The 12234-nt window shown below is 38.5% G+C and overlaps 1 long non-coding RNA gene across 1 annotated transcript in view; it reads left to right on the top strand.

Moving 5' to 3' along the window:
* Positions 1–347: 347 nt before the first annotated feature.
* The window catches only part of LOC128852348 (uncharacterized), a 52325-nt gene continuing 40438 nt past the window's right edge, over positions 348–12234 (top strand). The window contains exons 1-4 of the long non-coding RNA XR_008450145.1: positions 348–532; positions 3560–3620; positions 8877–9020; positions 10144–10286. This is a non-coding gene — a long non-coding RNA (uncharacterized LOC128852348). The remainder of the gene's footprint in view (positions 533–3559; positions 3621–8876; positions 9021–10143; positions 10287–12234) is intronic.

Raw genomic sequence — 12234 nt, 5'->3', positions numbered from 1 at the left:
GAAGAGAAAATGTGCCTAGAGTAAAATCCAGGCCCCTAAATATCAAAGAGGAAGCACCCACTCTGTTCAACAAAGTTGAGATTTCACCTCTATTATACTTGACTTTCATGTGCAAAATATTTATGCTTAGTGAATACTGGCTGGGATGTGGTCAATTGCACGTGTATTGTCAAAAGCTGGATCACATTAATTGTGTGAAATCCTTCAAGGTTTGCTTCAATTTAATTCTGTTCCATTTATTAAATGTTATATTTTAAAAATCAACAGTTGAAATGAGCTAAAGGATGGATTATAAGCACCATAGCTAACAGGAGTTTTTGGTGCTTCTTTTGTGTCCAGTGGGAAAACTTCAAACTTTGGATTCTGGTAGAGTGCATCGGCTGGGGACAACTTATTTGTAGAGTATATAAAAATGCTGAGCAACCTGAAAATCAGATTCTGGAATGAGGCAATGGGGCCAAATGGGAGATGTTTCCGAAGGACATCACTCACAGCTACATAATTTTATGCCTTCTGTAATGGAGTTCTGTAGGTATGTAGCTGAGTTTTATTGGACATTTTTGTAAAATAACAGATCTTCTGTGCACACATAACAGTATTTCCAATGGATTTTGTTTCTTCCTGATTCCTAAGAGAACATTTTTGTGTGATCATCAAAAAACAAAAGGCAATCTAAGCCTTTGCATGTCACTCCTTTGGCTTCAATGCACCACAGCTGGAAGAGGTGGAATTAGCAAATTTTCAAATCAGATAATTTCTATTAAAGTTTGAGATCATTTTGGGGTTTCACAGCTTCTTCACTACCACCCAGTGGGACACTCTGCAGTGATCTGCAAAAAGTGGCAATGCAGATCATGTAGAAATAAACTTGCTTCCTGCGATATCCTTCTTCCAATGAATGTTAAGTTTGGTGTGACACCCAAGTTTTGGCTGAATCTTTGGTGATTTTGAACATGTCCTCACTTTCAGGACTGTGAACTAAATTTGCAAATTATTTCCCCTTTGATTTGCATTCTTACTTCTCAAAGAAAGCTGACTAACCCTTCCTTCCCTGCTCAACACATTTATTTTCTTCAGTGAGAATCTACAGACTGTTATTGCAATATGGAAGCCTGAGTTGTAAGTGAAATTTTGGTAGCTAGTAACCTATTTCTTGACTTCCATGTTCAGAACAATTTTGTTTGAAGTGAATGCAAAACATACATATATTAGTGTGATAGTGTGATAAAGAAATTAATCCACTGTTACTTGTCTGGGCTTAATTGACCATAATTAATAACTAATTTCGATCTTTGAACCTTTAAAGAATAATAACAAAAAACCTGGTAGCATTTAGAGTTTTTCAAAACTTTAGACAACATAAAGAAAAACAGTTTAAAGTTTCACAAAACTGTTGAGTTTTGCAAAACATTTCCCCCCTTAATTTGAACCATCATTTTCTCAAAGAAAATTAAATTAAAAACCAACAAACATGTTTTTGGAATTAAACAGAATACTGAGCTATGCAAACAATAAAGATCCTTGTTTGAAATTAATTCTTGTCCTGCTTCTGAGGATTACCAGGGGAATAAAATTATAGCAAAACAAAACAGAAAAACCTGCTACAGCCTAGAACTTGCGTTTTACCAGAAGCAAAAGGAAATTTAGGCTCAATAGTTTGGAGTTCTATTCTGCCTCAAAAAACCCATGATTTTAGAGTTTGTTCTAAATTTGACAAAATGAAAAATCTCATCACTCCTGTCATCTGAAGCGAAAGTTGTACCTCTGGTATTTTTTTTCCTTTATGGCTTACTAATTTACTTTTTCCTCTTCTGTACCTAAGGGTCATTTTGAAATTGTTCTCAAGAATGTGAGAACAAGAACAGCACATTAGTCAATATATGTTCATTGTCTAAACTTTAGAAGAAAAGATCCCTCCTAGGGCAGGAAGCCTGCTTGGAGGTGGGAAAATCCCACAGAAGGAACTGAACACTTTTAGGTTTACTGTCTGCTTCTTTTATATTTATGTGAAAATAATAATACCCCCTGCCCCCAAGACAACATCTGGCCTGTGAAACTATTTTTTAGAAACACAGAAACTGGGCTTTTAGAAACAGGTCAGATACCTTTTAAGAAAACTACTTGTCCATTTATATACTGAGACATTCAAATTGGCCACAGAAATTTGTCTCGTAGGATGTCATGGTATTAAACATATCAGTTTGGGGGTCTCTGTCTTCTGAGGGTGCTTGCCTGAGTGTGCCTGCCTGCTTTAACTGCCCATCAGTCTTTTGCTCTGTTGAAATCTTACCATCTGTTTTGTGTTGAGCCATTTGAATAAATTATTGCTCCCCTTATTCTCTGTGTACAGAGCTGCCTTCTGGAACACAATGTTTAGTCAAGCTCCTTGGCCCACAAATTTCTTCTTCTTATCCAGTTGTCCTGCCCCAAGTGCCCCAGTTGTGCTTGGGTTCTCAGAGGTCCAAAGTCAACATTGTAGAGGCACGGGCATGCTGAGTTTGTGGTTGAGGGCACATCCAAATATTGCTACATCCCAGATTTGGTTCAAATACTTAGACTAGCCCATTTATTCTAATTAAATAAATGACATTTCTGCAATGGAAAGAAGAATGGGGAGTGAAAAGGAGCAGAGATCAACTGCTGAAGTCTTCCCTGTGTTCAAAAAACATGAGCATTCTTGTAACATTACACTAACTCTGTCACCAGGGACCCAGAGGCCCAGTTTCAAGTTTTTGCACAGTGCTCCAAGAGTCCCAAGCCACAGAGCTATGCCCATGACTTAATATTGCCAGCATTAAACAGATTTTCCGGGGAATTTTTTTTTCAAGTGCTTTTTTATTTTTTTTATATCTTGTTTTCTTCAAGTTGAACAGTCCTATTGCCTCCCTGAGGGCCAGAGGCTAACACGTGGAATAGATACCAATGAATTGTTTTCATCTTGCAAGCTAATGATCATGTCAAAATTCCTTCAGTCTCTTCCTTCTCTCTGTAGGACTTCCAAAAATATCACTTTCTTTGCTATGCAACCTATCAGCTAAATATTTTGTTGCACATTTTGACACCGTTTATGTAAATATATTATGCACATTAAAAATGCTAAAAAAATTGACCTAAAATATGAAAAATGATGCACTTACCCCTGTTTCTTATAAAGATTTTTTATGGCAAAAGGAACTATTTTTGAAAATGTTAATTTATCTTGTACGTTTTTAATAGCTTATTCCAACTTCCATTGCTTCAGTCTGGCATTCAATGGTATAAAGCCTCAGTGAATGTGTAAGCCTATTTTATATCCTTTTCAGATAGGGTATTTTGCTGTATCACTCACTACATAATAAAATAAGTGGAGGAAAACTTCACAGAGTGCAGACTGCCAATTTATCCTAGAATGTCTTGGCTTGTACTGGCGCACAGCCTGACCACTGTAGCAACACGGTGTGCTCCTGGCCGTACATAGGCCAGCAGCTCCCCAGCTCCTGTGCTGCTCTGTCACTGACTTGCTGGGTGGCCATATACAAATGAACCAAACATTTTACAGCTCTGTTTTCCTTGTTTGTAGGGATGGCAGTGCTCATCTCCAGCTCTTGGAGACTGTGAAGACTGAATCCAATGGCAGCAAGGTACCAAAGCTTTGATCTTTCAGCTGAGGATGGGGCAGGCTGCTGGCTTCCCAGCCAAGGTGTCTGTGCAAGCAAGGTCCAAGGCAGGATGGGCACCACAGGATTTACTCCAGGAAACCTCTTGCCAAAGCCTAGGACTGGGTTCCCTGACTCCATTGAGCTGTTCCTTAGTGCTTCATAAGCTAAATGAGCCCCTGTAAATTAACTTTTCATGATACTGTGAATGTATAACGTGGTCTAAAAATACAATAGGAAAGCTCCCTCTGTGATTATTGTTAATGATTTAGTTTGCATCAATGGTTTCCACTGATTCTAGTATTTAACACTACTTTCAAATAGATATACAGAATATCCAAAATGATTATATCTATGTTATAATATTAACAATATTAGGATCCAAAACATAGTCCAATCCCTCTTATTGCTTTTGCAAAATGCAAACATACATTTGCCCCATGTTGTACATTTAAGATCAAAAGCATTGCTCTTTTTTTAATGGAGGAAAGGATTTTTCTCCTCTCCTCTCCTCTCCTCTCCTCTCCTCTCCTCTCCTCTCCTCTCCTCTCCTCTCCTCTCCTCTCCTCTCCTCTCCTCTCCTCTCCTCTCCTCTCCTCTCCTCTCTTTTCCCTTTCCCTTTCCCTTTCCCTTTCCCTTTCCCTTTCCCTTTCCCTTTCCCTTTCCCTTTCCCTTCTTTTTGTTCCTAATTTTTTCTTCCTTTTTCTTCTTATTTTTTAGTTTTTCTTCTTACTTATCCTTTTTTTTCCAGAAATTATTATTTTATGAACGGAGGGAAAGAAGTTTCTTAAATCAATGGTTTGCTTGCTCATTAAAAAAAGATAAACCAATAATGCTTTTGCCTTTTTCCACCCCAAGAAAAAAATAATGTTATAGCTGAGCATCTGCTGCAATAGGTTTTATGTTTTAAAATATTTTGTCTGTAGTGATGAGTTAATATTTCCAGGGATGGGTATCACAATACTAGCTAAAATGTATCTTTCTTATAAATATGAGTTCAGATTGTTGAAAATTAAGTTTGAATACTAAGGCAGATAATTAATTTGGCTCTCAAAGGCACTAAGTAACAGTTCCTTCTAAACAATCTCCGTTAAGTGGATGAGAATCTTGGAAATAATCTGACATACATCATAATAGCTCATTGCAAACATGGATCTGGAGATTTGCTCCTGCCAGTAACTGAAGATGCTCATGGCTTATTCTTTGTTGGTTAAAAAAGTGGCTGGATGGCCAAGCCCAGAGAGTTATGGTGAATGGAGTTAAATCCAGTTGCTGGCCACAAATGTTGTCCTATAGGACATTATTTTGTGTCCAGTCTTGTTCAATATCTTTTTCAACGATCTGGATGAAGGCATTGAGTGCTCCCTCAGTCAGTTTGCAAATGACACCAAATTGGGTGAGAGTGTTGATCGGCCTGAGGGTAGGCAACACTCACATCACAGTGGCTGTAAAGCTGTCTGGCAGTAAAGGACCTTGGGGTGTTGGTTGACAGCCGGCTGACCAAGAGCCAGCAGTGTGCCCAGGTGGCCAAGAAGGCCAACAGCATCCTGGCTTGTATCAGAAATGGTGTGGCCACCAGGAGTAGGGAAGTGATTGCCCCCCTATACTTGGTGTTGGTGTTCACCTTGAACTCTATGTTCACTTTTAGGCCCCTCAGTACAAGAAGGAAGTTAAGGTGTGGGAGTGTGTCCACAGAAGGGCAACAAAGCTGGTGAAGGGACTGGAGCACCAGTCTTATGAGGAGCAGCTGAGGGAACTGAGGCTCTTTAGTCTGGAGAAGAGGAGGCTGAGGGAAGACTTTATTGCTCTCTGCAACTACCTGAAAGGAGGCTGTAGTGAGGCTGGTTTTGGTCTCTTCTCCTAAGTAATTAGAGACAGGACAAGAGGAAATGACCTCAAGTTGTGCCAGGAGAGGTTTAGATTGGACATTTGGAAAAAAATTCTTTACTGAACAAGTGGTCAGCACTGGAACAGATTTCTCAGGGAATTAGTGAATTCACCATCCCCAGATGTATTTAAAAGATGGTAGATGTGGCACTTCAGGATATGGTTTAGCAGGCATGGTGGTGTTCAGCAGACAGTTGGACTTGATTCTCTCGAAGGTCTTTTCATACCTTAATGATTCAATGATTCTATGAACGTATTAATTTACACAGTCTTTGCTTAGACGGTCTTGCCTAATTTACTCGATAAAGAACACATATCTGAGTGTGTTGGTAAGATTAACTCTTTACTGTTGCTTGACTTCAATATCAGAGTAAAACGACTTCAGTATCACTGATGGGCAAAGGAGCAGAATAGAGAAGGAGCCATTGGAGAGACCTGAGGTGCAACCAAGTTCTAGAGGAAATATGCACTATTATGGTTAATTGTAATTTAGATTAATACAAGAGAAGCCCAAGAAAGAAGTATATTTGGAATCACATCCACAGCAGTCATTTGTATTTGAGCAGGATGGAAAGTTTTTTACTAACATTGCCCTCTTGTTATAATTATTATCTCAAATAGCTGTTGCAGCAATACTGAAATTTCTGAAAAAAACCCAACCTTCATGTATGGGTTCTATGGAGAACTGTCAAAGATCAGTAACACCTGTTAAAAATGTTAAGTATCATCACAGATTATTATATTTTTTAATGGCAACCTGGGGAAATTCAAAGAGAAATCTTACATTGTGTGTGCAAAGGGCACACACAAGGTCCTACCCTCTTTTTTTTTTTTGTTTGCATGTCTGCTATTTTAATATGTCTAATGCAACTTTTGGAATGGTTTTTATGACAAAATAAAAAAATGTGGATTCTTAAGTGTCAAGGAACTATGAGCTAATTTGTAAACTCATGGATATTTTTTTTCCTCAAATACTGCCTGCAATTCCTTTGTGTTTAGGAAAAGAATTGGACCCATATGCTGTTACCAGTAGAAGGAAGACAAATGGAGCAGTTTTCCAACTATTGAAAACCATCTCTAGATATACAGATCAGGATAGACTAGAACTAAAACTACAACAGCGATATCAGCATTAACATCACCGTCATTTGTTGGGCAACAAACAGGAGGAGTTGGAAACTTTCGTGCTGCTAGAGAGCTATGACCTCATTGCTATTACTGATACTTGGTGGGACAAATACCATGACGGGAGTGTGGCTATCGGTGGTTACAGGCTGTTCAGAAGAGACACGCTGGGAAGGAGGGGTGGAGGCCTTGCTCTCTCTATCAGGAGAAGAGTTGCCCCTGAAGAATAGCCACAAACAGGTCAAAAGCTTATGGGTGAGAATAAAAGACTGAGGCAACAGAGGGCAACTTGTAGCTGGTGTCTACTATAGGCAACCTGATCAAGGGGAGCCTACTGATTAAGTCTTCTTCCTGCAGCTACAGGAGGCTTCACACTCACAAGCTCTCATCCTACTGGGGGAATTCAACCACCCTGACATATGCTTGAAAAGTAGCACAGCAAGGTGTAGGCAATCCAGAGACTCCTAGAGTGCATAAAAAATAACTTCTTAGGTCAGGTAATAGACTCCCCTACCCAAGGGGCTGCAGTGCTGGACCTGATTGTCAACAGTGCAGGTAACCTCATCAGTGATGTCAAGATTGAAGGCAGCCTGGGCTGCAGTGATCACGCTCTGGTGGAATTCAAGCACCTGAGGGATATGGGACAGGATAAGATTGTAGTCAGAATCCCAAATTTTAGGAAAGCAAAATTCCATCTCTTCAAGGAGTTAGTCAGTAGGAGACCCTAGGATATGGTCTTCATGGATGAGGGAGCAGAACAGAGCTGGCAAATATTTAAGGATGATTTCCATAAAGTGCAAGAGCGCTCAGTCCCCATATGGTGGAAATCATTCAGGGAAGGGAAGAGATCAATGTGGCTGAGTCTAGACCCGCTGGTCTAACTGAAGAGAAAGAGGAAACTACACAGGCAGTGCAAGCAGGGACAGAGAACCTGAGAAGAGTATAGGGATGCCGCCTGGTTATGTAGGAATGGGATCAGGAAGTCCAAGGTGCAGCTGGAGCTGAACTAGGCAAGGGAAGCAAAGAATAACAAGAAGGGCTTCTATAGGTATGTTAACCAGAAAAGGAAAGTTAAAGAAAGTATATCCCAACTGATGAACAAAAAAGGTGACCTTCTATCAGCAGATGAGGAGAAGACTGAAGTAGTCAACTTTTTTTGCCTCAGTCTTCACTGGCAACCACTTTCCTTACGCCTCCTAGGTCAAAAGACAAGAAGATGGACACCCGGGGGGTAAAACCCTTCCCACTGTAGGGGAATATCATGTTCTATGATTCTGTGATCACAGTCTTCCAATCCTTTGACTGGTACTTATCTGACCAATAATGGCCAAAAGCCATCTATCATTGCTTAAAGTACATGATGAAAAAAACAGAGTCTGGAAAATGTCGTTACTTGATCTACTTGGTAAACTTTCAAATATTTCTTTCAGAAGATTTGCCAGACAAACAGCATAGTATAAAATTTAGTTTTATTTAATTTGTGTTTTATTGCTTTTGAATTTAACTTACAAAAAAAAAAAAAAAGACATGATTAAAGAGCTACAGCTGAGTGAAGTTACAAAGCTTCTGTTGTAGAAAGCTGAGTAAGTCTGAGTCTGTCAATCATGGACTTGTAGGTGCATTTTAGTCCAGAAAATTGTGCTACAAGGGTGCTCAGTGGGTTTAGACCTGTGTCTGAAAAGAGCTGGACAGGATAAATGCAATATCACACTTGACTGTTTTGACTTGACTCACACTTGACTGCTGTTGCTTGTGTCAAGGCCAAAATATAGTACGTCCAGATAGGTAGACTATCTTTTCCTTATTTCAAAGGGATATCAAATTATTCATTCTTCAGTGGCCAAAATAAAAGAAAAGGTTGAACCACCAAAACAGTAGTTTGCAGAAACACCAAATAACTAAATTTTTAATTGAGCTTTTTTTTCCCCACGATTGAATTCAACCAAAAGAAATCCAGTCTTTAAGTGCAACCTATCCACAAAGCTCCTGCTCTCAAAGAAACAGCACCTTCTCTTGGATCATCTTGCAAATCTGAAATAGGAAATAATCCATTTGTCTTCATTTTAGATTTCTTCTGTTCAAAAAGAGGTAAAAAGAAAAAGTTTATTAACCCAGATCTTTAATTTTGTATGCATGAGTCGGGTAAAGAACATGTCTGGACACTTTTCATTAATGGCTTTGTAAACAGCACATGTTTGCTACTGCTGAATGTTGCTCTGTTTATTGCAGAGTTTTGATGAATAGTATGCAGGTTTGGGATGTGCAAGTTGCCAGTGCTGTCTGATCTGCTAATGGAGCTGCAGCAGATGAAGCTTCCTGACTGAACGGGAGGTACTGCAAAGAAGATTTTCTCTGAGCTTTAGGCAGGACAAGGTGAGGCTTTGAAGAAGGAGGAAAAAAAAACTGGAGTGGAAACCCATCAGCTCCAATACAGAGATAACTACTTGAAAATTGTATTTCTTTCATATTTGGTAAAATAGAGGGAAAAAACCAAGTACTGGCAGTGATTAATGCAAATATGACAGCATTTGCTTCTTAAGGGGAGATTTGATAAGTGACTGAAGCTACAGCCTCTTTGCTAAAGGTGTGTATACTGGATAAAGAGCGTGTGATAATAGGCAAGTATCGGGGCATATATTCACAACATACATAGCATATAGAGCAGAAAAGCTTTTCAGAATAAGCAAAAACTGAAACATGAATATGTACTTCTCTCTTTTATTTGCTCAAGAAGTTATTTTTTAAGTACCAGGAGAAAGCACAATAATTGTCACAAAATTTACTGTAGCTAAAATAAAAAAGTTTTTGAATCACTCGAAATGAAATTTTAACAGGAATTCCAGCATAGCTGCTAAGAAAAAAGCAGTTAGAAATTTCTTTCTAAGAAATGGGAAAACATAGAAAAATATGACTGTTATAAAAGCAGAAATGCATACATCTTGTCATTTCAACATTTCAACTTAAAACAGTTTTGTTTTCTGAAATTCTCTCACAGAAAAAGAATACATCTTTGTAAGAGAAAAGCTGCATGTAGTCAACAATGTAATAACTTTTTTCAAACATAAAGACAATGACTAAGTGGAAAAGGCATGTTATTCTCTGTGCTCACTAATGCCTCAACCCGCATAAATATAAAAATATGCCAATGATTGTTATTAGACAGTTGAAAGAGGAAGAATCAGTTGTCTGGATAATAAGTTTCAAGATGAAAAAGAAACTACAGGAGAATTATGGTAGTACAAAAAGGGTGCTGCAGTCAATTGTTAGAACTCTGACAACACAAGCTTTTGCATAAAGGTAGAATATCAGTCTTGGATACAATAAAGTGTAGGACAGTGCAATAATTGAAGGTTAACTTAATGACAAATTCTTTGCCCACAAATATAAATGTAAAGTACAGGAGTGTCATGGTAAACTAGAAAGGGATTTCATCCAGTAGCATATCCAAGTTCACAAGTATTTGACTTCATGTTTTGATTCTCACCACTGTCTCTAGGAGAAAAAAAAGGACCTCTCTGGAAATCATAAGGATAACTGAAAAACTGAAACATCAAAAAATTTGAACACAGCTTATCTGTATGACGAACGGTGTGTAGAAACATTCACTAGCACATTTGGATGCTTCTAGAGTATTACAATGTAAGTATTTGAACGTTCTACTTTCCAGTTGTAGTGTTTCCAGTTATTAAAACTGTTGGAGTTCTTAATCCCCCTTCTTACCTCAACGCTGTAATCAAAAGGATATTCTTCAGTGGACAGACATGCCAGCAGAAGTTATTTGATATTGATTCTGATGTGGCTTAGCTACAGATTAAAATTAATTTAAGCCATACACAACACAGAGTTTAATGAATTGATTTAAAACAATTGTGTACGGAAATTATAAAAACCCATAAGCATAATTTCAGAAGTAAATTCAAGTTTCTAGTAATTTAATTATGTTTGAAGGTGTTTGAAACAAATGATAGAAGAAAAAGTTATCTACTAACAAAACCAGTGCATCCTCTAAAGTACTGCCTTCTGGTTTTTTGCATGGTTGTTACGTATTCCCATTCGAGGAAGACAGCCATGCTGTTTCAGTAATACTCTGTAGTTAGAAGGGACTTGTATCCATACAGATCCTTTCCAAGATGGGACTTTATTTCATAACTGTAACAAAAGAGTAAAGACATGAAACAGGCACAGTTAGTGAAACAACAACATTGACAATACACAGAAGCGATTAAAGCCTCTGCAGATGCATTTAGAGATTGATAAATAGCTCAGAAAGCAAAGATATTTAATGCAGAACAATGGGTAATAAACCACTCTGGGCATTAGAAATAAAATATCAGCTCACAGAGTGGCCAGGCAGAGCACTAGGAACTTGGATAACTATCACTAAAGTGTCTTCCAGCAAGTTGATTGAGAAACAACTTCTGAACTGTCAAGCAACATGAAAATGGACAAAAGTGATTTGCAGAATGAAAAAGTAGTAGAAGTAGCTCCAAAGTAGTGGCAGCTATGAATCACCTTTGGTTTACACTGTTGCCTCTAGTAAGGATTTTTAGATTCTGTTAATTTCTTTTAATGAGCTAAAGTATTTTAAAAAATGCTTTGGGAAAACACGAGGATACAGTAACTATTTCTCACTTATTTCCCACTGAAGTCAATGGAAAAAATCTGATTGATTTCAACAGGTTAGACCAACTTTATGCCTAAAGCAAACAAAATATTTGATAAGTTTTCATGTGTCATGAGATAAAAATTTTCCATGTGTATTTGATCTAGTGTTTGCACCTCTCTGTATGTGACAAAAGGGGTTTTTTTTGCCTCAAAATACCAGTACTAGACTCTTATATTAAACCTGGAACAGTTCACACAAGTTGCTGTAAATGTCCCTCTTCTCTCCTCTGCATGTTGGCCAGCATTTGGCACACTGAAAATTATTTGTGGAGAAGAGAAGCATGCCCTGACAGTCTCCCACGCTCACTGAGAACACAAAGCTCCACTGAAACATCCTTTTGTGTTTGTTCTCAGAATTAAAGAAATATTAATCAAAGTTATCTTCTCTAATAATAAAAGAACACATCATTTGGCTAAAAATAAACACTGGAAACAAAACATAAAAACTGCAGGTTTTAATTAGAAACACAGAAGACTGAACATGTCTGATTCAAACCTTTGGCTTGGATTCCTGCCTTGAAAATAGTGGAGCAAATCTTGGCTAAATGCTGGGTTTGTTCTGGGCAAGCATCAGGAGTACCCAGGCTCCTCAGTACTGCTCAGCCCCCAGCCTGGGGCAGCGCGGAGGAACCCTTTGCCCAGGCTCTCCTCTTCCACACGCAGGAGGCAAAGCTGCTTGTTTGGGTCAATCCACCCCAGACATGAAACCGAGGTTCCTGTCTCCTCTGTCAGCTAGAAAGGAAGATTACAAGATTTGCCTACTCTTAAGTTGGCTCTTTTAAGGTACTTTTGAAGTAAGGAGACTGGCTCTCATCCTTTCTTCAACCAGTTTTTTGTGTGCTTGAGGAGAGCAAGTGAGGCAAAAACCTGCTATAATTAGGAAGCTACTGACCTTTTTAATCAGAATTCCAGGAATTTTATC

The sequence above is a fragment of the Cuculus canorus genome, chromosome 5, assembly GCF_017976375.1.
Source record: "Cuculus canorus isolate bCucCan1 chromosome 5, bCucCan1.pri, whole genome shotgun sequence".
NCBI classification, from domain to species: domain Eukaryota; kingdom Metazoa; phylum Chordata; class Aves; order Cuculiformes; family Cuculidae; genus Cuculus; species Cuculus canorus.
The sequence above is the reverse complement of the archived record's forward strand: the minus strand, read 5'-3'. Positions and strand labels throughout refer to the sequence as shown.